Here is a 23,851-nt window from a genome sequence, read left to right as displayed (position 1 = left end):
CTTTGGGTTGTATGGATATTTCAATAGTATTTATTTCAATTCATGACCATGGGATATCTTTCCATCATTTGTGTCTTCTTCAATTTCTTTCATCAATGCCTTATAGATTTCAGTGTACAGATCTTTTATCTTGGTCTTACTGCTAACATAGTCAATTAACACTTTTTAACACTTTTTTTTTTAACACTTTTTTATGTTATATGTATTATATATGCATACTTTCAATAAAATAAGCTAGAGAAAAGAAAACATTAAGAAAACCATAAGGAAAATACATTTACAGTATTTTACTGTATTTGTTGAAAACAATCCATATATATGTGAATACATGTAGTTCAAACCTATGTTGTTTAAGGGTCAACTATAATGAGAACCAAATAAATTAAAATCCCAGAAAGTGGAAAACCTGTCAGAAGTGGGCTAATACTGAGCAACTGTTTTTTTTTGTCGTTTCTTTTTTTATTTTAATTTCTCCCCATCTTGGTTGGACAATGGGCTGGGGCTCATGGTACTTATTTATGATTTTGAATGAAGACTGAAGATCAAAGTCTGACTATGCAGAGGGTAGCTTCTGGGGAAGAGACATCCAGCAAAGCTTTTAACGGTTTCCAGAACCTTGCTGAACTAGAGACTTAGACTCTAGAGCACAACCCGATTTCCCCTCAAACTGAATTCAGAAGTTTGGCTGAAAGCTTTTATAAGGCAGAATGAAATGTCTCTCAGCTAGGGGGTCCTGAGTAAACAGCTGCCAGAGGAAGACAGCCTAAAACAAAATAGGCAAAAGATGAAAGCCCTACAGGAGAGTTGCACTGACACTGAGTCCGAACAGCTATTTGCACACACACTGTGTTCCAATGCTGGCTGCAGTTTGAGGGTAAGAATCCAAAGTTGGTCCTGTCAGGTGATTGATGGGGCAGGGAAAGCAGCAATCATTTTAGCATTCAGAAGCTGTAGTGATACAACTGACAACTTCAGGAACCTCAAACACATGATTAGGTTTCACTTCAAAACATTGTCAGAATTATGAAGCCCTATGGAATGGGAAGCTAAAAAGCTAATTAAAAAGCTCTGAAGGTCAGTACTTAATATATCGAGCTGAGCAGAGATAGATCTGTCAGGTTCCTAAATCAAAATACACAAGAATACAAGGACAACTCAGATACATAATTAGTCTCATTTAAACTGTTTTCCAGCTATCTCTCTGTCTACTTCTTGAAAGGACCGAGGTGACCAGAACATTACTCTGTTTGTCCAAAACATGAATAAATAACCCTTTCCCTTAGAAGATAATAACATCTGCAGTTCACAGTATTATTTTATAGACATCTTTTATTACAAAATAAAAATTACAGACACAAATAGGCAAGGTTATTTGAGCAATAATCAAATATCATACTTAATGGAGAAATTTTTAGCATTTTTACCTTTGAGATTGAGAATGAGAAAAAGAAGCCTGCTGTCATATTTCTATTCAAAACTGTAATGGGAAGTACTAGCCAGCTCAATAAAGCAAATAAAAAATATAAGAATTATGAAGAAATAAAAGTACCCAAGAAATCAATAGGTAAATTTAAAAAACTACATGTTGTAAGATTGCAAAATACAAGTTCAATATGCAAAATCATTTTAATTACTGTATGCCAGGAATAAACAAATAGAAAATTAAATCTTAAATTATATCCTGAAAAATATTAATTATAAGAAATAAATTTAATACACAATATAACAGACCTTAACACTAGAAAATAAAAAACATTATTAAAATTAAACCTGAATAAATGGACAGATGTGCTATGTTCATGAATTAGAATACTTAATAATGTTAAAATTAAAACATATGCAAAATAATGGAGTAAATGAATATCGACTAAAATTTTCATTACTTATTTTTTGGAAAATAAAAAAAAAAACTGATTTTCAAATCCACAGGAAATACAAGTGGTCAAGTATAAATACAGCATTCCTGAAGAAGGTAGCGGTATGTATCCTCTCTCAATTCTGTTGTGGAATCTGTAAGTCTGAAATAAAGAAGTCAGCAGATCCATGCTCCCAAGCTCCAGAGAAGAACTCCTTGAACTATCACCTTTTTGCAGGTCCTACCATGGCTTAGCTTGTAAACACATCACCTCAATCTCTACTGCTATCTTCACCTCGTCTTTCCCTACATGTCTGTGTCATCATCTCTTCTTTTGAGACACACACACACACACAAAGGCAGAGACACAGGCAGAGGGAGAAGTAGGCTCAGCTCCATGCAGGGAGCCCAATGTGGGACTCGATCCCTGGACTCCAGGATCAAAGGCAGGTGCTAAACTGCTGAGCCACCCAGGAATCCCCCTTTTGTTTTTTTTTAAAGATTTTACTTATTTATTCATGACAGACACAGAGAGAGTGAGAAAGGCAGAGACACAGGCAGAGGGAGAAGGAAGCTCCATGCAGGGAGCCCGAGAACCTCTCTTAAATTTGTAGAGAGTTTCTGGGTTTTTGTTTTGTTTTGTTTTACTTTTTCTTTTCAATTCGTCTACCTATTTTTCTCCCCATGTCTAGCAACCACCAATTTATTCTCTGTATGTAAGACCTTGTTTCTTTTTTTCTTTCTTTTTTTTTAATATTTCACGCGTAAGAAATCATACCATATTTGTCTTTTTCTGTCTGACTTATTTCATTTAGCACAATAATATCCTTAAAGCCCATCCACACTGTCACAAATGGCAAGATTTCATTCTTTTAATATGACTAATATTCCATTACACACTGACATACACACACATACACACACACATGCATTACAATTCCTTTATTCATTTATCATCACTGGACACTTACATTGTTTCTTTATCTTGGTTATTATAAATAATGTTGCAATGAACGTGGGAGTACATATATCTTTTCAAGAGGGTGTTTTCATTTTCTTTGAACAAATAACCAGAAATAGAATTCCTGGATCATATGGTAGGTCTATTTTTAATTTTTTAGGAACCTCCATACTATTTTGTATAGTGGCTGTACCAATTTATATTCCCACCAACAGTGTACAAGGGTTCCCTTTTCTTCACATCCCTGTCCATACTTGTTACTTCTTGTCTTTTAGGTAATAGTCCTAGAGCTTCAGCCTGAGGGACTGGCTTCAGGTTTGGTGTACATCTAATGGCCTATGGAGCAACTTTAAAGAATACAGGCTGTGGGTACCATTTTAGTGCTATCCCTCTACCTTGTTCTAATTCACTTGTATCTCCTAGAAAAGAGCTCATATACTTATCTGGAGCCTTGATTTATACAAATGCTATCCAGAGGACACTGCCAGATTGCGTGACTCTGATGGCCAGCTGGACTTATGCTTGTGGTCCCACTGTGGGACCTACTGGCATACTTTTAAAAGCTGCTGTGTGAGAGTCTGGCTTCCAAACAAACTCAATCTAGATGCTGAGATCCTCCCCTCAGGGACAATGATAGGTCTTGGCACATTCTCAACTACTGGGAGCTATTAAAAATATATTAGGCTATTTGGAAAAACACAAAAATTTGAGAGATGACAAAGATCTGAGCAGGATTGAACGGCAAGTTTCATGAGGCCACTTCTTCAAGAGTGTGAGAGCAGCTGTGTCATCCACTGTATAGAAACTAACAAAGTCAAGCAATATGAAGAAACAGAAGAATGTTTCAAATGAAAGAACAAGATAAAAACCTCAGAAAAAACGTAAACAAAACAAAACAAAACCTCAGAAAAAAATTAATGAAATGGAAGTAAGTAATTTATCTGAAAAAGAGTTTAAAGTAATAGTCATAATGATGCTTACTATACTAGAGAGAAGAGGGATGAATAGTGAGAAGTTCAGCATACAGATGGAAAATACAAGACAGTACCAAACAGAAGTCACAAAGCTAAAGGATAACCAAGCTGAAAAATACACTACAAGGCTTACATCAGATTAGATGAAGCAGAAGAAATGATTTTTCAACTTGAAGACAAGGCAGTGGAACTGACCCAATCAGAGCAGCAGAAAGAAAAGAGAATAAAAAAGTGAAGATAACTTAAGGGATTTAGAGGACAACATCAAATGGACTGACATTCACAGTATAGGGCTCCCAGAAGGAGAAGAATGAAAGATAGGAGCCAAAACCTTATTTAAGAAAATAAGAGCTGAACATTTCCCTAACCTGGGAGGGAAATAGACATCCAGATCCAGGAAGCTCAAAGAGTTCCCAATAAGATGGACCAAAAGAGGGTCATATCAATACACATAATAATTAAAATGTCAAAAGTTAAAAACAAGGAGAGAATTTTAAAAGCAGCAAGAGAAAAACAGTAACACACCTTGCTCTTAATTCCATAAGCATCCAAGAAAACTAAACAAAGGAGTCTGTTACTTAGACAGCATTCCCAGAATTATCTAACCAGGAAAGATAAAATGTACTATAGCTACAAGAGGAATATAGAGTGACCAGCCAGGATATGCAAACTTCGCTGAACTGAGAGGCTACACTGAAAAGGGTTGTCAGATGAACAGAGCAAGAGTACAGCAGAGCAGTCAAGACTGGTTTTGAAGTGCATTTGTAAATGTGGGATAAAATGAGCACAGGCTGTCTACAGTTGTTTTTGGCTAGGTGTGGCTTGGCTTCGATGGAGTTGCAACATGTTCTTACAGAAGGCAAAGCACTGGCACACAAAACCCATCGTTACTCATAAGAAGCTTGAGTTCTCAAAGGAAAATACGTAATCCTTGCAATTCAGTGATCATTTAATACCTTGAAATCCCATGAACCTTTTTTTTTATTTTTTTTATTTTTATTTATGATAGTCACACACAGAGAGAGAGAGAGGCAGAGACATAGGCAGAGGGAGAAGCAGGCTCCATGCACCAGGAGCCCGACGTGGGATTCGATCCCGGGTCTCCAGGATCGTGCCCTGGGCCAAAGGCAGGCGCCAAACCGCTGCGCCACCCAGGGATCCCCCATGAACCTTTTTAAAATAAAGAAATCTCATCCCATCTCCAAATTTCTGAATTAGAATGTCCAGAGGGTGAAGACTAGCCATGTACACCTTTGAAAACTTTCACAGATGACAACTACAGGTTAGAAGAAAAGATTATCAAGAAGAATGCTGTTCATATTAATTCTATTTTTATTAGAGTTTTGCCTTGAGATTCTGTGTCAATTCTACAAATTGAAAATAGTTATGAGAAAGAACTATATATTCTTAGAAAAGTCAATTCAAGTAAACTGGGCACTGTGACTGAGGATACAAAATACAATCCACTACTTCTGCTCCAGGAGACCTCAGTCCAGACTTTACCAAAAGGAAAGGCATAATACTGACCTTCGAGTACTCTCCACTTGAAGTCATATTCTTAGCTTTCCTTCAGATTTTTCTATAGGAAGAATATTTTCTCCACAGTTAAATGTCTCCATTTCCCCATTCTTTGAAACTTCCTACAATTAAGTAAACAAATCCTTTGATTTGGCTATTTTTTTTTTTTTAAGTTTCTGGAGTGTGATCAGCATGATCTCTGGATATTACTATTTTATGGAAAGCCATTGAGTCTCCTTCTCAGAGATGAAGTGTAACTTCATGTGGGCTCCAGACTTTTTTACTTTGATGATGATATCTCCTAATGGTTTCCTAGTATTCAGATTTGATTATATTAATGTAACATATTTCACGTATTAATGATGTTAATCTCATTATCTCATGTGTTATCTGAGTACCACATTTAGATCACATAAGAACTCCCTCAAAAAAACGCTTTTTATAAAAATGCCATCCACGTTTTCACTTATGATGCTCTATTCCTCCTCATCATTTTATTTTATTTTTTTTTTTAATTTTTATTTATTTATGATAGTCACAGAGAGAGAGAGAGAGAGGCAGAGACACAGGCAGAGGGAGAAGCAGGCTCCATGCACCGGGAGCCCGACGTGGGATTCGATCCTGGGTCTCCAGGATCGCGCCCTGGGCCAAAGGCAGGCGCCAAACCGCTGCGCCACCCAGGGATCCCCCTCCTCATCATTTTAAATCCTTAAGGAAACATTTAAAAAACTTCTCATGGGGAAAACTTCTGTCATGGGCAAACAGTCAAATAGTTGCCAACACTTCCAAAGCCAGTGCTTGTTGATGCTTACTCCCTGGCTGGCAAAAGAACCTTTTGCACAAATGCTGAGAGGTTTCTTGGCTCCACTATGCACTATAATTCACCCTGTTATGGAGGAAAACAGCTGTTTTGTGATCATGGTCTGGACATTTGCCATATTGTCATACTGAGTTAAAATCCCAACTCGCCTCTCAGCACTGCAGTTCAGTCTCTAGGCTATTGGATAATGAATGAAGAGAACCCTTGAACTTTCTCTTTTAATTCACTGACTTTGATTGTCCTAACTTTAGCATGTTTTGTTATTTATCAATAGCCAAATTTTTAGCAATACATAGCAATAAAAGCATCCCTTGAAATTTCATGTTTCCAAATCAAGATGTTCAAGGATAACCACAGTCATTATAAGTGAATCCCTCTGAACATAGTTCATGGTGACATGTAATTTCATTGGCTCATGATGACACCTCATTCCCAAACCATGTACACAGCTCTTATTTGGCTGGTGTCAGCACTTGATTTGTGTACAATCTGATGTCAACAAATGGCTCTCAATACCAGTTACCATATATTTGCAATGTACCCAAATACAGATTGCTGCTGGAGAAACATCATTGAGAATTCCCTTACCACCACAAATGTAAAACCTCATAAAATGAAACTGCATTTTAAAATTTTAATCTTAAGGGGTTTTAACACCAAGTACACAAGACAATTAAGAATTCTGTATAATTATTCTCCAGAATAATATAAACATATTCTGAAATAATTCACATGGAGCAGTCCACTTAAAATTCAGGTAATATAGTCATATTTTCTAAATAGTGGTAGGTACATATAAAAACAAAAAAAAGAACATAATGGGAAGAATAAAGATATCACTTCCTTTCACAGAGATGCATCAATTTCCAGATTCCTTTGGATACAGTTACTACACCACTGTGAGATTTCACTAACTATATTGCACCATGGAACAATCCACTAATAACTCACAAAGGATCATTAAACTTCATTTAGGCAGTTAGTGGTTATCAAAGGGACTAAATGTTAATTCCATCTCCAAATGGACTCACAGTGCATGGAGATTCTCAAATATGTCATTCAGAGGAGGAAGACATGTATATGCATACACATTTTGATCAGTGAACATAAGTAATGACCATTTCATTTAAAGGGCACAATTTATATTCTACTTTTATTTCTTTACTACTCAAAGCCTAGGTTTGTTTGTAGATAGATAATATTACCAGGCCTTTATTAGTAGATCCTGTTACACTTAAGGAAACGCTGCACATATTTCTTGCAAATTATGAATCATAATTTTTCCATAGGAAGTTGAAGTCAAAGTCAAAATACAGAATAGTAGTAATGAAAGAGTGGTTTCTAGGAAATAGCAGTCACACAGAAGTGACTGGAACAGATCACAACTAATCCAGAACCGGAGTAGGTTCCACAGATGCCATACAGTTGTAGGGACACAACTATTTCCTAGTGCATGTGCACAACAGCCAATTCCAGGCACACATTCTAAATCCAATTTCCAGCACTTGGGAAAAGAAGATTATCAGTAAAGGGATGGTTAAATCTGGTATAATGCCACTAATTCTTCAAGAAAGCATATGACGAGATACAGTTCACTAGTTATAATTTTTTTTAATTTTCAGAAAATTTAGATTGTTGATATTTATTTTGTGAGAGATGATTTTTCCTTTATTTGAAAGTTTGTTGCATGTAAATGTAATAAATATTAAAGGGACAAGTATTTCATGAGAAATATTTATAAAATAATTCATATTCATTAATAAAACACTTTAGAACACAATAAATATTTTGTGTCATAGCAATGTCAGCAGGAATAGATGCACTAATTATATTACATAAAGTCTTTATGCCCTATCCTGAAAACACGTCATTCTAAAAGAGGACCTGAAAATGCATGTATGCATAACATAAAAAATCTACTGCTAAGGAAAAAAAAAGCACTTGTAGTTCTTCAGCTCCCAACATGAGCCACTGTTTGAGAAAAGAAATGTGTTTGCTTTATACAATACTATTCACAACCAAATTATCCCAAAGTGCTTTACAAAGTAATTAGTTGGAGACTAGTATGAGAGTATGTAGGCAAACATAGGAGCCATTAAGACACTCAGCAATAGCTCACACACTGCTTTGGACATTAGAACCTGTTTTATTGAGAGTGGAGATGTTATTTCAATTATAGAGTAATTTAATAGAATAATTGGAATTCCTCTGGGTCTAGTAAGTTTTACAGATCATCAAAAATGATAAGCTAACTCCATATATTTTTTTTAATTTCTAAAAATATCCAAGTGTGAATTAAAACATATATTTTCCCTCAGGTAATATATTTACAAGAAATTATTGCTATGAGGTTAAATTATAACAGAAAAACATTATGTAATTCTCTCCAAAAGATCCCTAATAGATTTGGTAAGGACGTATTATTTCACAAATTCTTTTCTTTACCGTCTCCATCGACAAACACTTCACTTATTTTCTCCTGAGCTTTGTTTATACGAGGATTCAACCCAGAAACCCTCTTCTCTCTTCTCAACATATTTAATCCTTAGCCTTCCTTTAAGTCACAGGTAAGTTTAAAAAAATTTTTTTTAAGTCACAGTTTAGATGTCACCTCTTTTATGAAAAATCTCTCAGTTGAAACATCCCCCTTCCTGGTTTTATATCGCGTTTCTTTGGTCTCTCATTGGACTTTGGCCGATTATTTTGGATTAGCATTTATAGTTCAAGAATAAGACCCTTGAGGACAGCAATAATGTCTGCCACCTCATTCATTCCCAATACACGGTCAGATATTTGGTTTCCAAAGGTGGAGCAGATAGCAGTCTGGAGGATGTATTGTCAGGAGCTTCTCAAAGAAAGGATTGCACCATGATGCACAAGTTAAGCAGCCAAGCTTCTGGCTTCTATTCTTTTACCAGCCTGATGTTTCTTCCTTATCCGCTAGTGGCCTAAGTTCCTTTGATCAAAAGGCACCCTCTAGACACCATTTCACACATAAACAATCATGTACAAGCAGATATGGTGACAAAACTGCTGTGTTCATCTTTTCACCATTTTAAGTGGCAGAGAGCTGGCTAGGATTAGCTGATAGGCTGCCAAGTTCTTACCTTCCTCTGGTCCTCATGTCACAGTATGGACTGCCCCAAGGTGGCCCTTCTTTCCTTACAGGAGCAACGAAAATATTCAATGGATAAATAATAAAAGGAAGAATAATTATAGAATAAAAAGGAGGTTGTATTTCTACCTAAAATGCATTATAAAATATTATATTCCTTTTGCTGTAAAACCTCTCTCTGTTTCCCACATGGTTGTTGAATGTGCATGGAGGCCCTACTTTGAGTGTTTACTCAGTAAAGGTCATAAAATCAACAGTTTCTGTTAAGCAGCACTACGCTTTGTCAGTTTGGATTTTTGTCACTTTTTTTGTCATGGGCTTCAGTTTGGACGTCTTTTTGGCTGTGAAAAGGTTCTCAGTAACAGGTGCATCCTATTATCAGTGAAACCAGATACATGCCACGGCAGAGTCTGCACAGCAGAGGCTAGTTTACTTTCTGTGCTTACAGCTCACACTTCTTTAGTCTATCTGACTCACTAAGAAACCATGTCCCAGGCCAGAAGACAATCTATCGTATTTCAAGGCGGAAACCAACTGCCTCAGATGAACTGTTACATTGCAGCCACTAGGGAATATAGAAGTTGCTGATATTACCAGTTTGGGCTCTCTCTCTTGTTAATCAGTGACTGAAAAACCCAAACAAATCTATTCAAAAAAGGACTCGATTAGCTCACCTACAGAATAGCCCTTGTTCACGTCTGCCTTGATCCTGGGGCTCACGTTAATGTTACCAGGATCTGATCTCTCTCTCAAATACTTAGCTCTGTGATCTTTGTGTTGGCTTCATTCTTTGATAGGAATTCCCCTTATAGTGCCAAAATGGATGCAATGGCTTCAGCTTCATATCTCGTGAATGCAAGTTCCATAGTCCCAGGAGATCTCTGATTACAACTCATTAGTTCTGACTGTGTCAGGTGACATGCCCCCGCCCCCCAACAATTATTCTGGCCAAGAGAATGTAGTGTCTAATTTCAAAAGTCAGAAAGGAGTCAATTACCAACAAATAAGCAAGGGCTGAAAGTAGAGCAAGAGTGGATTACTGAGGGAAGTCAGGGGTGCTATTTGGAAGGGAAAAGGGGAATAAATAATAAATGGCCAAGTTGTAAAGAACTGCTATGCTATAAATATAAAAAAACTGTTTTTTTTTTTTTTTGTTTTTTTTTTTTGCTTTACTAGGGGTTTAATGCAGTACCAATTACATTCTTAGTGACATAATTTCATTCATTTCACTTTAGGTGGATTTTAATAAAAACTTGCATAAAAATTTACATAGAAAATATTGTCCTCATAGACTTTTCTACAAATTCACATATCTATAAAATAAGTATATATACTTAGGACATTATGAACCATTAATGGCATTTTGCCAGCTCTTCTCAGGTCTGGAAGCCTCTCTGTGTGATCAATACCCTTTAGGATGAGCAGACTAGCCTCTCTCAGTTGAGTTAAAATTTCACAATATTGAGAACTCTTCCATCAAACTATTTCCCCCAACTTTAAAATTTATTTATTTATTGAGATTATTTATTGAGCATCTCCTTTGTATCCAACACAACATTAATTACTACAGATATAATGAACTGTAGTGACAAATTCTCTGCCTACGTGAAGTTTAGTATGATCCATCTGCATTTTGAAAAGATCTCTCTTGGAGCACCTGGGTGGCTCAGTGGTTGAGTGTCTGCCTTCACTCAGGTCATGATCCTGGGGTCCTGGAACCAAGTCCCAAATCAGGATCCTCACAGGGAGGCTGCTTCTCCCTCTGCCTATGTCTTTGCCTCTCTGTGTGTGTTTCTCATGAAGAAATAAATAAAATATTTAAAGAAAGAAAAGATCTCTCTTATTGAAGCATATGTAGGGAAACTAGTTAGGTAGAAACTACAGCAGTGTGGGTGAGAGATGAACCTAAGTTTAATTTGAGCAGAAACACAGGAGATGGAGCAAAGTCATAAGAATAGAAATAATCTTTGAATATAAATTGTCAATAACTTGCCAATGGCTAAGTAGTGAGGTTGCAGTGCAGTGGGACATCCATATTGCCTCCTATATATCTGACTTAACGAACGGAATGAATAGTCCTATACTCTCTAATAAGGAACACTGGAAGAAGACCAGGTTTGAGAAATGCTGAGTATTTTTACCTCTCCTATGACACTAATAGTAGAGCTTGCATTTTACTTAGTTTTGGGCCTACATTATTCCCAATCACATTATTGCCCCTTTCAGTGAGAGATCAAATCTTAAGAGTTTCATCTTACCCTAGAGCCATCATGAGGCCTGGCTCATAGTAGTACCTATTTATTGTGTTCCACTTACTTTTGTGGACTGTCTAAATTAATGAATTAGCAAATAAAAAGCCATGTATTGCAGTACCTAAATTATATTACCACATTATATTCCTTTCTATTCACCATTATGTTTTGCAGGATTCCTCTTTAAAGGACCAAATTCTGGACAGCCTGGGTGGCTCAGCAGTTTAGCACTGCCTTCAGCCCAGGGCATGATCCTGGAGTCCCAGGATTGAGTCCCATGTCGGGCTCCTTGCAGGGAACCTGCTTCTCCCTCTGCCTCTGCCTCTCTCTCTCTCTCTCTCTCTCTCTCTGTGTGTCTCTCATGAATAAATAAATAAAATCTTAAAATAAAAATAAAAAAATAAAGGACCAAATTCTGAAATTTTTTTAAATAACTACCTAAATAATAGTTTGAATTACATTATATTATATATATATATAATTTTATATATTGTGAAGTGATTACCACAATAAGTTAAGTTAGCAACCATAATCTCATATTAATAGAGGAAGTTTTTAATCAAACAAAAGGGGCAACAAAATTTTATTGGTTAAATATAATGAATAGAAAGGCAGCCAGCCATGTGCGTCTTTTCTCTTATATAAAGCTAGGGAAGACCTCACACAGTGAGAATGGGGAAAATTAACAAGGCAGGAAACAACAAATGCTGGAGAGGATGTGGAGAAAGGGGAACCCTCTTGCACTGTTGGTGGGAATGTGAACTGGTGCAGCCACTCTGGAAAACTGTGTGGAGGTTCCTCAAAGACTTAAAAATAGACCTGCCCTACGACCCAGCAATTGCACTGCTGGGGATTTACTCCAAAGATACAGATGCAGTGAAACGCCGGGACCCTGCACCCCGATGTTTCTAGCAGCAATGGCCACGATAGCCAAACTGTGGAAGGAGCCTCGGTGTCCATCGAAAGATGAATGGATCAAGAAGATGTGGTCTATGTATACAATGGAATATTCCTCAGCCATTAGAAACGACAAATACCCACCATTTGCTTCGATGTGGATGGAACTGGAGGGTAGTATGTGGAGTGAAATAAGTCAATCGGAGAAGGACAAACATTATATGTTCTCATTCATTTGGGGAATATAAAAAATAGTGACAGGGAATAAAGGGGAAAGGAGAAAAAATGAGTGGGAAATATCAGAAAAGGAGACAGAACATGAAAGACTCCTAACTCTGGGAAACGAACTAGGGGTGGGGGAAGGGGAGGTGGGTGGGAGGTGAGGGTGACTGGGTGACAGGCACTGAGGTGGGCACTTGATGGGATGAGCACTGGGTGTTATTCTATATGTTGGCAAATTGAACACCAATAAAAAATAAATTTATTAAAAAAAAAAAAAAGCTAGGGAACGCTAGGTGAGAAACGCCAGTTTCAATACTTATTATCCTTTCTCACCCCCCACCTCCCCATAATGTAGCATTAAGAGCTACACTGTGTTGGAAGCACTGAACAAGAAGACTAGAAGAGCAGGCAAGGGAAAGGTAAATAAGGACCTATATTCTCCATGTTAAGGTATTTAGATCTTATCTGGTAATCCGTTATTTGCCTTTGTTTTCTTTACCTCTGAACTCCCAAAAGTATTTATTTTTTTAAAATATTCATTTGACCCTATAAAGACTTTTTAACTAACAACCTATTATAGCATCAGATTGTCAATTATTTCTTCTTTTGCTACGTAACTTTTCAAACATTTGTCATATTTGAGTAATATCTACACTTGAGTTTGAGGACTACCTTGATCTTCTTTGTAGTCTGATCCCATCTCTTACAACTGTCTTAATTATAGTTAGCAGTTGTTTGATTGCTAGGCTTCCCATTAGTTGTATTAATTTATTAGGTGGTTCTTATTCTTTCAATGGTAAATGGTTCAGACTTTACAATGTGAATAAACATATTCTGGCAATGTTCCTTCCACTATTTTGGCTTTACTCTCATGTTCTTCGTGGGTTGGAATTATTTCCAATCAAAAATTATTTCAACTCAATCATAAATCTCCCATATATCTTCGGAGGGAATGGTTCCTAAAGCACACCCTCAGGGTTATTTTTTAATCTTCTGATCTTGTAATCACTAGAGCTCAAATAGTTCCCAAGTTACTCTATAACCTTTAGACAAGCATTGATTTATTTTCTGAGTTTCATCTTGCCAGACCTCTCATTTTAAAGATTGCTTCAAAAATGAGATCTATGTTACCTTAACACTGGCTCTTTCCCTGATACATGCCCTGCTGTTAACTGAATACATGTCAAAAACATTAAAGACATACATAGGGTACTTTCTATGCTAATAATTAAGTAGACCTTCCTGTTTTTCCTCTCAAAATTACCTTGCACAAAATAGCACTGTAGTCCTGGGCTAAAGGAATTGCAACATTTTCTAATGGAATATCCAAATGGCTCAGTATTTCTCAGTCCTGGCTTTGCATGACATCACTTGAGAAGAGTTATATGCATGGTGCAACTTACCCCCAGAGATACTGTCCTGGGGTAGTGCCTGGACATTAGTAATACCAACAATCAGGCAGGGTTGAGAAGTAGGCTGCACTAGTCAATAATATTGTTTTTTGTTTGGCTGCTTGGTTTGGTTTTTAACAAAACAAGAATCTAAAGATACTAGGTTCAAGTGAGTCTGCCAGTAATTACCTTGTGAATTTGGGCAAGTCATTTCATCTTTCCAAATCTCAGATTTTTGCCTGTAACATAAAAAGTTTAGATGAGATGTTTTAATCCTTTACTAGGCAAACAAATTTTATCTGCTAGATGCCAGACACACTAAGTGAGATTGGGTATAGTCAGTACCAATCAGTAACTGACCTGATTTATATCTTCTTAAGAAGTGGCTACCATAACCAGCAGTGCATTTTCATTTACAATTAAATTCTTACCAAAATAAAATTTTAATTGCACAAAAATTTTATTAACTGCTATTCCAAATACTCTTTCTTTCACCTTTCTACTTATAGTTAATTGCTTAATTAAGTTGTTATATTACTCTGAAGGATTTTTGTAGTTAGAGGCCAGTATTGGTTTCTTATATTTTAATCACCCTATAGTCTCACCATATTTGGGCAAAATGAAGAGGATCGCAACAAGCTTTTCGTTGAAAAAATAAATAATAAGGCAGAAAACATGGCCCAGGAGATAGGAGGTTAGGCAAGCGGGTGTATATTTAGGGCAAGATGAGGAACTATATCAGCATGTTTCTTTCTAGTCCAGAAAAAAGCTGCAAGTATGATTATCCAAGTCTTGAAACTCAGGTCATTGGTGCCATAATGGTCCACCCTTGAAGATGATATCCTGTCCAAAACCTGATTATCCAGATCTGGTGGGCCTTCTGCATACACATTACTTTTATATGCATTCATAAAAGGAACAGAATTATTTGCACTCCCATTGCTCTACTTTTCACAAACTTTATTGTCATTTTTGTCTTCTAGCTCATCTGTCTTAATCTTGATAGTATTCTCAGCAACCACTCGACTTTGTCTTAAGTTATAGTGTTATCCAAAATAGATGTTTTACCTTTTTTCAATTTTCCTTTTTCTATTTTTCCCAATAATGTGGACCTTTATGGTTTATTCCATAAAACATTCCAAATGTCCTGATTTATAAATTGTGAAACAAGTTGCGTATATATGCAGATATGTGAACAATGTGAACATTGTTTTGGATAGACTGCCCATTTTGAGGCTCAGTAACGGCCCTCCACTCTATCCTGCTTTATTATTTAACTCTTTGGATTCGGTTTGGGGTCTGAGTGTAATCTGAAGTAAAAGAAAATTAGCAATTTGGGGCGATCTTATATGGCATTCACTCTGCAGAGAAAACTGAGTATATTTTTAGGCACTGCATGTTTATAACCTAATTTTCCCTCATTACTTTACAGAGGTGACCTTGTTCTAATACCGCCGGCACCCGATGTTATAAAAGTGAAATTCTTTTCAAACCTGTGCTGTTAATGTGTTCCTGCTCAGAAACAAATGCAAGATAACATTAACATTCCTGCCACAAAATACCTGCTAATTTGCTTGCAGTGAAGATAGAAAGCTTTTCATTACATATCACAAACTTCATTTATGTAGAATGAGTCACCAGGCTTGCTGAAAAGCCAATGAGCATCTAATCTCTAATGGTGCCTTCAGCTCTAACATCAATCCTCCTAGTTTGACTCATCTTTTATCAGCTAGTCAGTCTTTTTTTTTTTTTTAATTTCTATCCTGTTTCAAAATTGTGTTGTTCATCTGTCAAAACAGCTTTGATTTATGCTTTTTTTATATTACAGCTGCAGAGAAGAAAACACACACACACAGAGGAATATGCTATTTTCTCATTAAGGTCAGAATAAAATCTATGCAACAGAAAATGAACAACTTAGTTTCAAACAAATGATGACATTACTAAGTTCATAAAAGTTGCATTCCTGATCTTAAATTCTGCTTGATAGGTGTCCCTCCATGTTGTTTCTCTTGAAAATGATTTGCAGTGGCCCATGCAGATTTATATGCCATTTCTTGGCATAAGAGAGAAATAAAAAGAAATAAGATTTCAATGCATTGGTTTGTTCTAAACATATTAAGACAATGGCTTTTCAATTATGGTTATTCTATTAAAGTCATATCCTAATGGCATGCTATCATTGATGAAGTCTTAATCTCTCAGAACTTCCCAGAAGATTAACCCTGGAGAGCTACTTTGTGTCAATACTGGATCATTTCCTGAGGAGGGGAAAAATGTGCTTTATGTATCAAACTCTAACTACAGACTTTCATTAAATACATCCAATGGATATTCTTACATATTAGATATAAAATTCCCCAAGAGTTTTAGGGACTTAGAAAACCTAACTGAGGATGAACTCTTTTGCACTGGCAGAATTAGGAAGCAAGTTAAGTTGAAAGTCAGTAAAGTCAGGTCAAGCAAAGAATGTGTGTGTGTTATACAAGATTGAAGATATTCCATCACCTTGTTTTAGTGGCATATTACGCAAACTTAAGAGGGTTTTTTTTTTCCCCTTTTCTTTTCAACACCAAAGACATTTTATCCTTCCCAACAGGTGAACACTGAGCCATTTCCTTGCTGTAAAATGCAGAGCCTCAAGTCATTATGCCAATTTGTTGTCTCCTAGGCCCTAATAGGTCTTCATAGAATCCTGATGAAAAACACAAGGTTCATTGAAGCTCCAGAGACAAATCTCCCTCAAATGAAGCCTAGTCTTATTTGTCTGCAGAAAAAGCATACACTTCTTCAGAGTGTGACTGTTCTGTGGGATTAAAAATGAAATACAGACAAAATAAAAGGTATGGTAACCAGCTGGTTCCAAGCGACCATGAAGTCACTAATACCAAAGTTGTCGTAATTCTAATCTAGATCTTCTCCACAAATTTCACACCTCAAATTATGCCTTCTTTAGCTCAGAATTCATGGATGTGTACACACAAAGACTAAATGGAAATAGTATCCTTAATATGAAGGTTTCCCTCTTCTCAATTGTCAGCTACAGTAAGTGTATTAAAGCCATCCCATCCTCAATTTTTCTAAATCTACATTCTTCCTTAAGACTCCATGCTTCCCTAACATTATTTGTTTCTTCAATATCATCAAATTAGCAGATAGAACAACAACAACAAAAAAACTTTTGAATCCTTAATTTTCTTGATTACTTATTTACTTACATCAGATATTTTTATGCATAAATGAATACTACTTTGGTACATTTGATGCTGACAGAAATAGAAATCTATTCTGAAACAATCCACAAATGTTTTTTGTGTTGAAGATTTTGCTATACCTTTCCTTGTCAAACACCTTCATTTCTTTCTGGGAAATTTTTCAATCCTGGGAAATTTACATTAAAATGATCATAATAATGATCTGCAACATATATCACTATACATTCCCAATGTATTTATAAATATACCTTTTCGAATCCATATAAAAACACCATGAAGAAGATATGTGGTCAACCAATACATTCTTAGCACTGAGTAAATTGGAAGGAATTTTGATTTATATGTAATTCAAAAGATCTGAGTATTAACTGTAGCTTCAATAATTTTAAACCCTGGTTTGGATAAGTCACATAATCCCTTTGAACCTCAGTTTCTTCAGTCACCAATTTAATGAAAACAAACTATAAGCTATAGGTTGTCTGGAAATTAATGAAATAGAATCTATACCTTCAAGTTATAATATAGTGGAGACTCATATATATATATTTACAACTATCTATATGATCCTAGATATAGAAGTTAAAGTTTGTAAGACCAATGTAAGGAAAATTATGTGAGAAATGTGAGAAATAGCCTTGCCAATTATTATGTAGATTAAATAAGAAAAAGGGAATTTGAAAACGGTACACATATTATGAAAGTGCAAAGTATTATTGTCAAACATCATTCTAGTAAACAGTTCCAGGAGCAGTGGGCAAAATAATGGCCCCCAAAGATGTCCACATCCTAATCCCTGGAACCTGTAAATATGTCACCTACATTATAAAAGGGGCTGTGCAGTTATGCTTAAATTAAAGAGTATGGGATGGGGAGACTATCCTGGATTACCTAAGTGAGCCCAATGTAAGGGTCCTTTGTAATAGAAAAAGGAAATAGAAGAGATCAGAATGATGAGATCTGAGAGGGACTCACCTTCTAATTCTGGCTTTCAGGTGGAGAAAGTCAGCTATGAGTCAATGAATCTGTGGATGGCCTCTAAAAGCTACAAAAGGTACAGATATAGACTTTCCCCTAGACCCTCTATGAGGGAATGTAGCCATTACCTTGATTTTAGCCCACTGAGACCCAAGTTGAACTTCTAACCTACAGAACTATAAGATAATAGATTGGGTTATTTAAAGTCCCAAAGTCTGTAGTAATCTGTCACAGCAATCATAGAAAACTAATATACCAGGCATTACACTGTTTAATGTCAGACTGAAGATATTTCTAGGAACCCAGCATCCAAGAATGAAAGGCAGACCGGAGGGGTTACAACTCTGGGAAGGCATTTCAAGGCCAAGAAACACAAGGGAGGGTATGGGTTATGAAAAAGACACAGGGCAACTCTTGGCCTAAGTGAGAACAGAAAACAGATGTGAAGCATGACTGATCTATTGTTCACATATTATTAAGCATCTATTGTATACATAATTATATGCTAGAAGTTTCAAGGAGTATATTAAAGGTAAACTCCATGAATGTTCTCAAATGCAGAGTCCACTTTTTATTTGTTTGTTTGTTTGTTTTTGGCCAAGGACCTCCCTGTCCCCAAACACATTTCCTATTCCACTGAAATGGAACTACTTAGCGAGGAAGACCACTGATGGGAAACACCTGGAGGACCTATCTCCCACAGAGGCCATCTCTTCCCAGCACAGATTCACAAGGGAACTAACCAAAGTGCACTTTCTCTCATTGCACCACATGTGCAGTTCAAGAAAACGCTAGCTCCAGAAAGATAGCCTGCTTGGCTGGGGCTTACCCTGTACACAGAGTCCTAGAATCTGACAAGGCTGAGGGTAGGAAATGTGCAGGAAGGAAAGAGGGCATGCTTGGTGTTCTGGATCAATGGTCTGGCTCCCCAGGGTCCTCTCCCAGTTGGGGACATAGGGGTTTACTGACAGTTTTGGCCATAGGTGGGAGCCTGTGGTACATACACAGGGATAAAAGGGTCCATCTTGCTCCAAAACAGTGTAGTTCATTCCTCTGACTCCTGATCTCATGAGATAACAAAGCCAGATCTCCCGGGATCTTGGACTGGGAATCATGACTGAGATACTGGACCTTAGTCTGATAAAAACAAGAGGTCTATAAATGGCCCAAGGATAACCATCATTCAGATCCCTTCACCAATGGATCAATATGAGAAACACCACCTCAGGAGATGGTTTGGTGAGCAAAGGCAGGCCCTATTCCACAGTGGGTATGAGCCAAACACGGGCCAGGAGACAAAAGTGAAAAGTACATGTGTGAGCCTCTGTGGCTCTACATCTAGGCACCGTGCCATCACCTGTCAGGTCTGGGAATTCTGGGGATGAACAGGGCCTCTGGTGGACATTTCCTGGGGAGGTCCACTCCTCCCACCCCAATGCCCAAGTTGCCAATTCCTCCAAAGCCAGGTCTTGCAGGTACTCCTCTTTAATTTTTATTTATTTATTTATTTATTTATCTTCAAAAATTTATTTATTTATTTATTTATTTATTTATTTATTTATTTATGATAGTCACACACACAGAGAGAGAGAGAGAGAGAGAGAGAGAGGCAGAGACACAGGCAGAGGGAGAAGCAGGCTCCATCCACTGGGAGCCCGACGTGGGATTCGATCCTGCGTCTCCAGGATCGCGCCCTGGGCCAAAGGCAGGCGCTAAACCGCTGCGCCATCCAGGGATCCCCCCTTTTTAATTTTTTAAAAAATATTTTATTTATTTATTCATAAGAGACACACACAGAGAGAGGCAGAGGGAGAAGCAGGCTCCTGGCAGGGAGCTCGATGTGGGACTCGATCCCTGCTCCCTGGAATGAAGACCTGAGCCAAAGGCATACGTTCAACTGCTGAGCCACCCAGGTGCCCTTTGCAGATACTTCTAAGCCTTGCAATCCCAGTATGGCTAGGAAGTTCAGTGATAAGAGATACCTATGGGACCTGAATCCCACAGGTTCCCTTACCTTCCCCAGGCACAGGGCTATGGGGGGGTCTCACCATCTCACTCAAACCTCCTGCTCTTCTCGGCATCATAAATAGAGTGCAGGTAACCCCTATTTACAGGAAGAGGGCTGATGGGGGATGGGTGGTCCGGATGCACACACACCTAGAGGTCCTGGAATCCCCGGGGCTGGACATTGGTGAGGAGGGAAGTGTTCACAAGCTGGCCTCTCTGAATCTGCAGGCAGCAGATTGGTCCTTCCTTTGATTGGTCCAGAGTATCATCCTTGAGTGCTGCTTGGGGCCACAGGCAGCGCAGCACAGAAAAAATGAAAGGCAGCCAGCGTGCATCCAGCTCCAAAACCTAGTAGCTAAGTCCCCTGAGGCCAGATCTCGCAGTATCTCGGGGTCAAAACCTCGCAGGAACCTGGAAACCCTGGAAACCCTCAGCCTTGGCATCCTGGGCAAGTCTCCAGGTGAGAGGCACCTGGGAGACCTGAGTCCCACAGGCGCCCTGGGTAGCGAACCAGCCCAGGGCCATAAGGGGTCTAACTCAAATGGCCTTCCCCCTCCTCATCACTAGTGCAGTGTAGGAACACTGAGCACCATGGAGATGGCCTCCGGATTCCAGTAAAGACTAGCAATACAGAATACCAGCAAATAAATGTCATAAAACTGAAGTAGAATAAGTTATATATACAATGTGAGTTCTGTGAATCCACAAATAAGATTATTTGGCAGCAGGAGTAGCCATGTGGGGATGTGAATAGGTTACAAAGCCGAATGGCCACTAAAAGACTAAGAGGAGGTAAAATAGAGTGAATGGGAAGATTACCACCTCCACTTCCCACTACAACCAGGGGATTTCAGTGTTCATTTTTTTGTATATATTGAATGCCCATGGAAGAGTTTCTTTATATAAAAGACTTAAATGAAACTTTTTTGAATAATTTGACAGCCATTGCTGTAATCAGTTGGAAACCAGTGAACAGATTTAAGCTTGGAAATCTCACAAATACTTTACTACCAGGAGTGTAGAAGTATAAAAGATGGAACAGAGACATCAGGTGTAATAGCCCAAGTTCAAAGTTAATGGGGGAAGGCATGAAAAAGACAAATCTGATAGATTTTTAAAAAGAAAAAAAAAAAAGAAAGGAAGAAAAGAACAAGTACTTCTTGATCATAATTTGATAAGGGAGGGAGGTAGAGAGCCTTAGAGGACAAGGTATATACCACTACCATTATTCCCTAAGTAGCAATACTGGTTTGAATATATAAACTAATTTAATCCTCCTAACAATAGGAGATGGCTTGTATCAATATTCCTGGTTTACTAGTAAGAAAACGGAGGTTGCAAACACCAAGGAATTTGCCAAAGGTCACTTAGTTAGCTCTTGGCAGGGCCAGCATTCAAATTCAGGCTGTACGGCTCTGGGGCTGTGTTCTTAGCCACTATGGATGGAGTAGTTATTTGAGGAAGAAAGCAACTTTTTTTTTCTTAAGATTTATTTATGGGGTGCCTGGGTGGCTCAGTTGGTTAAGCGCCTGTCTTTGGGCTCACGTCATGATCCTGGAGTTCCAGGATCAAGTCCCTCATCAGGAGGGACTGATGCTCAGCAGGAGTCTGCTTCTCCCTCTGCCCCTAACTCCGCTTGTGCTCCCTCTCTCTCTTTCTCTCTCTCTCTTTTTCACTCTCTCTGTGTCTTTCAACTAAATAAATAAGAGAGGGGGAGAGGGAGAGACAGAATTTCAAGCCAACTCCCCATTGAGCACAGAGCCCCAGGCGGGGCTCAATCTCATGACCCTGAGATCGTGACCTGAGCAGAAATAAAAAATGAGACACTAAAAGTACCGAGCCACCCAGGCACCCCCAAAGGAAGCAACTTTTACTTGGAACACGTAAGATCTGAAGCAACTAAAACAGAGTATCTCTGTGGTGCATTTTGCTATCATTACACTAAAATCTCAGAACATTGCTGCTGTGTAGAGCAAGGTTGACCCTGACAAATGATAAATCTAGATACCACTAAATTACTGTTTGAGTCAATAGGACATCTTGACTTTCGCTGAAAGCACTGAGAACCATAATATTATTTCATTATCACTAAACTATAGCAATTCATAAAAGAATTAGAGAGAGCTACTTCCCTAGAGACAGTCATGCCATATGGTTGTTATAAAAATATAGTTTTAAATAACATCAAATCTAAGCACTGTTATTGAAATCTCTTCATATGACACTATATATAATTCCGAAGGGGTCAATAGAACACTAAATAAACCCCTGTAACAAGAAAATAATCTGATTATGCATTACTTGGCAATTATTAAAAACAACAACTTTAACGATTGTATTTCACTTTTTAAAATGTAGGTTAAATCCTCCTTAAGTTTTAGTTACCGAACTATCACTGATAATGAGGAAAATAACAGATATTAGTTTCAAATCAGTACAGAATTTCTGGCATATAATTAGAGATCTGAAAACTCATATGTAGTCAAGAGATGCCTCGTTACCCACAGGTAGTTGACAAAATGCTTTACCACCTGCATATTGCCTGTTAAATTTAGATCAAGACTGACAAAATATTTTTTCCTGTGGTGCTTGTAACTCAAAAGCCAAAACTTCTAAGACTCTCTTGCCCTAGTTTCACTTTTTATTTATTTATTTTTATTTATTTAATTTTTTTTTAGAAATCTTCCTTCATAGAAGCCTTTAGAACTCTGTGAAACTTTTTTTTTTCTTCTATTCCTTTGCTGTTTGGAATTCCACTTCTGAGTTACAACTATGTGAAAGCTCTAAGATAACCACAAAAACAAAAGTGTGGCATCAAATTGAACCTGACCTTCTGGCAGGCAGAATGGAACAAAACCTCTCCTTTAAATCCCTCTAGTATTTGGTGAATCTTCTAATCCTAAAAAGCTGACTCTTATTGATTCTTTTTGTGTTATAAAAGAAATATCATATCTGAAGAACTTTTTTATGAAAAGTCTGGAGATTCTTAGCTACTACATTGAGAAGAATTCTAATGCTGAATAAAGAATCAATCATAAGTACCAAAAAGAAAGGCTCTGACCATTTGGAGAAAAACATGTAGAAGAATCTTTCATTTCCTTTGAATTTCACCTTGAAGCACCTTATGGCTTTCCAACATATACTATATTTGGTTGGAGAATCTGACTATATATCATAAAAATATTGAGAGAATTCTCAAATGCTGAGAATATATTGAGATTAACTCATAGGTAAATGATTTAAACATTGGGATATTTATCTATCTATGCATATATACATATGTATATGATTGCTTTTCTTACTATATGTTAATTTGTTTTAAATTTAAATCTTCAAATACATGTATAAATGCACTCAGTATGCATCCAGTCCTTATGTGACTTGCCAACATTTCAGCATTTTCCGCACATGTAAACTATGATTTTCTGAGTTTGAAGTCCCAGCTGCCATTTACTCTGGAAGTTAAGGAATTGTTTTGGGAACTCTAAGGTCACTCAGCTGCATCTGGGTCACTGAGCTCAGATCCAGGCAGAACAGAATGTTGCTCTTCTCCCAATGGACTTCTTTTTTAGTGCATGCTACTTCTAATATTCACTCTCTCCCTAGGGTCTAACTGGGTTACACTCAAAGTCCAGCTCAGTACAGAGGC

The 23,851-nt window shown here is 37.5% G+C and overlaps 1 long non-coding RNA gene across 2 annotated transcripts in view; it reads right to left on the bottom strand.

Moving 5' to 3' along the window:
* Window positions 1–23,851, bottom strand: part of LOC140639352 (uncharacterized) — an 84,246-nt gene that overhangs the window by 19,892 nt on the left and 40,503 nt on the right. For both annotated transcript variants that reach the window (XR_012036092.1, XR_012036091.1), the window contains 2 exons: window positions 14,195–14,244; window positions 9,236–9,289 (listed from right to left, as the gene is read on the bottom strand). This is a non-coding gene — a long non-coding RNA (uncharacterized lncRNA). The remainder of the gene's footprint in view (window positions 1–9,235; window positions 9,290–14,194; window positions 14,245–23,851) is intronic.

Source organism: Canis lupus, chromosome 9, assembly GCF_048164855.1.
Source record: "Canis lupus baileyi chromosome 9, mCanLup2.hap1, whole genome shotgun sequence".
Classification (NCBI taxonomy): Eukaryota; Metazoa; Chordata; class Mammalia; order Carnivora; family Canidae; genus Canis; species Canis lupus.
The sequence above is the reverse complement of the archived record's forward strand: the minus strand, read 5'-3'. Positions and strand labels throughout refer to the sequence as shown.